General features: G+C 38.9%; 1 non-coding gene across 1 annotated transcript; it reads right to left on the reverse strand.

Moving 5' to 3' along the window:
- Positions 1-3,495: 3,495 nt before the first annotated feature.
- Positions 3,496-3,602, reverse strand: LOC140530529 (U6 spliceosomal RNA). Its single transcript, XR_011975966.1, has one exon. It is a non-coding gene; the product is annotated as a U6 spliceosomal RNA (small nuclear RNA).
- Between the last annotated feature and the right edge of the window lie 1,647 nt (positions 3,603-5,249).

Raw genomic sequence — 5,249 nt, forward strand, 5'->3', positions numbered from 1 at the left:
CTCCCTTGACACCATTTTCCACCTCTCCAGAACAAAACTACCACCTTTGTTTTCTCTTTGCTCCATCCTACTAGAAAGTAAGCTTCTTGAAGGCAGAGACTGTTTCTTTTAAGATCTTTGAATCCTCACCACTTAGTGAAGTTCCTAGCACAAATCAAGGACTTAATAAGTCTATTCTTTCCTTCTTTCCTTCGCCTGGCCATTGTTACTTGTTTCCAAGGCATTGGATTTTGTTTGTGATATTATCTTGCTATCCATTTTGCATGGAGAGTCAGTGGGTTGTAATGGATGGAGAGCTGTCATCAGTACCAGAAAGACTTAATTTCCAGTCCTACCTTTGACTTGTGAACATGGACAAATCACTTAACCTCTCAATGCCTCAGGTAGCCAAGACTTTAAGTTACAGAGCAGTTGTTGATCTGCACTGGAATGGGGAGTTCTTTCACCAGGTATTTCTTATTCTAGCAAAATCATAGGTCTGTAACTAAAACTGCAAACAAAATAATTTTGCATAATAGGCCATTAAGTTTTGAGTTTTCTTTTCCCAAATGTAACTGCTTTTTCTGTCCCTTTAGACCAGAGGTGCTTGACCTATTTTATGCCATGTTCCCCTTTGACAGACTGTTGAAGTCTATGGACTCATGAGAATAATGTTTCTAAATTCATAAAATGAAATACGTAAGATTACAAAATAAACCAGTTACATTGAAACACAATTATCATTAAAAACAAAAACAAACACAAACACAAACAGGTTCATGGACCCCAGGGCCTTGCCTTAGAATGTAAGCCTCATGGAGAATGGACTAAATCTGTTTATGTCTGATAGCCCTACATATCAAAGTATTATATATTATATCTAATGGGAACTCCCCCATACTCCTACGTCCCCATATCCCCATATTCCCACTCCATTTACACATCTGTTTAAACCCCATCTATCTTTCAAGACAGGTCAGATGATATGAAGCCTTCCAAATCTTGCCCTCCCCCCATCCCATGCAAACTGTTCCTCCTTCCTCAGATTATATCTTGCATCTTGTACTTTTCATATGTATTTTACACCACATTTTTTACTATTATTATTTGTGGCTTCGTTGTATCTCTCTATCATCTCTATCTCTACCCCAACAAGATTGTGAGTTCCATGAACACCAGATCTTGTCTCATTTATCTTTCTACATTTCTTAGCACCTGGCACCATGTTCTTCATCTAGGAGGTATTTACTGTTTGTTGAATTGTCTACAGAATTCAAGCTCTGTGAATCCAGTGGAGACCCAGCAAGGGATTTCTCCAAAGCACCTCCTTCTCCCTTTGAAATGTCTGCTTGCTGCTGTGTAGACCAATCTGATTGTCTTATTCTGAATTGCCTAGTGCTACAGATGGCAGAACTTCCCTGCAAATAAAGCTCAGGTAGCAGATGATTTCTATATTGTCAGAGACAAGTTCTGTCAATAAATCATCATGGTGAGGCCCCTGAAATTATCTGGATCCCAACATATGATATTTGGGGCTAGAGTTCACTCAACTAAGTTAAGAGACTAGATGTTTTTATTCTCCCCAACCCAGTGACTTCAAATATTGACTTCAAATTCATTTAAATAAAATAACAACCACTCCACAGAGAGGCTGAGAAGATGAATGCAGAAGTATTTTGAAGTTATTCATTCATTGATTCAACAAACACAGATTTAGAAATTTCTATGAGCAATGCTTTTTGTGATACACTGAAGGAAATACAACAGAAGAAAGAATCCTTGCCCTCATAGACCTTACAGTCTAGTGAAGGAGATCCTATTTGTCCATAAAAGACTTATTGTGTCTTTATCCTTTGTTCTCAAAGACGACCATGACATTAAGATAGATGGCATAACTTGTAGTTGACTTAGATTTGAGTGAGGAGGGGCTGTGCAAGATCACCAACCTCACCTTCTTCTCCTGAGCCATCTTGGTCAAGTGACGTGATATTCATCAGGATGGATGAGATGGCCAAGGATGCAATGGGAGACCCTGATCCTTTAAGGCTAAGGTCTTATCAGATTCTCACACATTCAGGGAATAGGCTTCTTTAAGTAGCTTCTTAAGGGATGGCCCCTTTAATAAAAAAAAAAAATCAAACTGGGAGGGGAAGACCTTCAGGGTTCCTGGGTAAAAGAGAAACAGTTACTATTTAGTATTTAATCACTTTTTAAAATATTTTTTGTTTTAAATTTTAAATTTTTTAGTATATAAATAATACTAAATAAAAGATTGTAATAGAAATCTGAATATAGTAAGTTGACAAGAGAGGTAATTTTGTAGCTTGGCAATGGCAAGCGGAGGTTGTAAGGTTATGAAACAACCTGGAAAATGTTGTCCAGAAGGGAGATAGTATGCCGAAGGCTTTTCATTAATAGGTGATCATGATGAGAGGGCTTAATATAGGGTCATGATGGAAAAAGTACAGAAAGTGAGACAAGGAAATGAGCCACAGAGACAAGACACTTAGGAATCATTCAAACCTCACACCCTTTCTTTACCACTAAAGCTCCTGTTCCTTCTGACTTTTTTATTTTTGTCTGAGGCAATACCATTCTCTGGCTTTACCAAGTTTGAAACATTGGGGTTGACTCCCACCTCCCTAGCATCTCTTGCATTCTTCCTTTACTTTCCATCCCCACTGTTATAGTGACCCTCATTTATCTCTATTACAATGGCCTTCTAAAAGCTCTTCCCAACTCTACTCTTTCCACCTTCCAATTTATTCTTCATTCTGCTGTCAGACTGCTCTTCCTTATACATAGATCTAGTTATCTCTCTCCTCTGCTCAAAAGTCACCCAGCAAAAACCCGTGCCTACCAAGAAAAATCCATTCTCCTTGACCTAGCACTTAAAGCACTTCACAATTTGGTATCATCCCTACCTTTCCAACTTGATCTCATGTCAGTCTCTTTCATGCACTCTGCATTTCAGCAAATCTGTACTATACTGTATCCTCCAAATGTCCCCCATGCTTTCCCTCCCCTCTCTTTTTCTCTCTCTCCTCCTCCTCCTCCTTCTCCTCCTCCCTCCCTCCCTCTTTTTACTTCTTGAATTTTCACAAATTTTTTAAATCCCAATTCTAATTCTACCTTCTCTAGGTTCTCCCCTGAATTTAGTGACTTTATCTCTTGGACCTCAGAAAGCATTGTTTTGTTGCCTTTCTAATGTATATAAAGTCCCGACCTCGGAGTAAATTGAGGAAACTGAAGCAGATAGAGGTTAAGTGACTTTCCCAGGGTCACATAATGGACTGAGTCTAGATTTGATTTCAGGTCTTCTTTATTCCAGGTGCAGTTCTCTAGCCATTATACCACCGAATATACCACCATCATAACAGATAAATATAGTCAAACAAAGCAAGTTAACTTCTTGCTTATATTTAACTAAGAGTTGAATGTTTTTTCACTTGCAAGGCAAAGATGACACCTAGCATCTTTTTTAAAAATACTAAGTTAATTTATTTATTTTTAGTTAAAAATATGGAATGCTTCATGGGTTTGCACGTCATGCTTTCACAAGGGCCATCCTAATCTTTTCTGTATTGTTCCAATTTTAGTATATGTGCTGATGAAGCAAGCACTCCTACTGCCTTTTTAATGATATTTCTTTCAAATTGGATACAAACCAGGTAAAGTTGAAATCACTGTATCACAGGTACCACAATATGGGTCCTTTACATGACAGCATGCATACTTACTAAGTCTTCTTTAAAAGGAAAGTGTACCATAGAAGTTGTCACCTAGATTTTTTAAGGTCTGTGACAATGACAACCAGTTCCATCCATAGAAGTGTTTCCAAGATGGATATCACAAAGACAGATAATGACATTTGGGCCACGTGTCTTATGAGTAATCCCTTCTATAAAGATCATCTTCTCAGGAACCATTGGGCAGCTCGATCAAACCTCTATTAAGCACAAGTCTGTCTCAGAAAGAAATGTATTAGAAGGGAAAGAGTTTGAAGAAGGAGGAGGTTTATTTAGGGTCTTAAACACAGACTATGACTGAATAAGGATCCTCCTTTCCTGTATTTACTTATTAAATTCTCTTTACGTGTTGAATTAAATTATTCAAGGTAAAGAAAAAAGAAACAGTCAAAACAGGAAAAGTCCCTTGGCCTTCCTCTTAATCCCTTTCTCCCACAAAACCAACCAACCTTAACCAAACTCCTAACCAAGTCTCCCCACCTCCTTTACTACTTTGGCTTAGAAGTGGAGGGAGGTGAGAAGTGAAGAGAGATGGGGAGAAAAGGAGAAGGGAAGACAAGAGATGAGATAAAGGTAAAGGAAGAGGAGGAAAAGACCATTCTAAAGTAGTGTGTCTGCTCAGGAGTAGGGGAGTGAGTAAAAGCTGGTGTGAAGGTGTGGAGGGACACTTCTGCCTGCTTCCAACCAATGCAAGCAAGCACTGATTGAAATCTGGGAGAGTCTTTCTCTGTACAAGCAGCATGAGGCCAGCTCCTTAGACTTGTAAGAAGACCTCCCTTGAGGTAAGAGACAAGAGGGTTCTCTCTCTGTTGACTTTTCAGATGCCAGATGGTGGGAATGATTTCTTCCTATCTCTTAAGTGTTACACTTTAATGTTTTATTGATGCTTCCATTTCTTTTTCTTTTCCATATCATTTTCACTTGTCCATGACTCTCCTTTCTCCTCCTTAGTCAAGCAAAGAAAGTCAACCCATTGTTCTTTTCTGAAAATGTATGGCATATTCTGTGTCTCTTGTCTAACACCTCTATGCCAAGGAGCAAAAGGCATTCTTTATTATCAGGAGTACGTGCCTTTCCCAGATGTCTGCAGGTTCAATATTCCTCCCCACAGACAAGGGATGTAGTCTGGGGAAGTGGAGAAATCAGGGTTTGTCCATGTGGAGAAAAAAACTTTCACCATCTCTTTGACCCATTAACAGAATTCTCCCTTGTGGGAAGCAGGAAAACAAACATTTATTAAGCACTTATTATGTGCCAAGTACTTTACAAACATCATCTCATTTAATCCGCACAACAACCCTGTCATAAGATTGTCCTCTCTCCTTCCTACTGGAACTCTTGGCCTCATTACAGTATCTGTTTTCAGAGTGAAATAGATGAGGAGCTAGAAATCGAAAGAGAACAATGAGAGAGAGATGGAGAGAGAGAGAAAAAAAGAAAGGGAGGAGTAGGAAGAAATAGAGATGGATAGAGGAAGAGAGAGATAGAAAAAGATGGAGAGGAGAAGATGGAGATGGAGAG

Source organism: Notamacropus eugenii, chromosome 2 (genome assembly GCF_028372415.1).
Source record: "Notamacropus eugenii isolate mMacEug1 chromosome 2, mMacEug1.pri_v2, whole genome shotgun sequence".
Lineage (NCBI taxonomy): Eukaryota > Metazoa > Chordata > Mammalia > Diprotodontia > Macropodidae > Notamacropus > Notamacropus eugenii.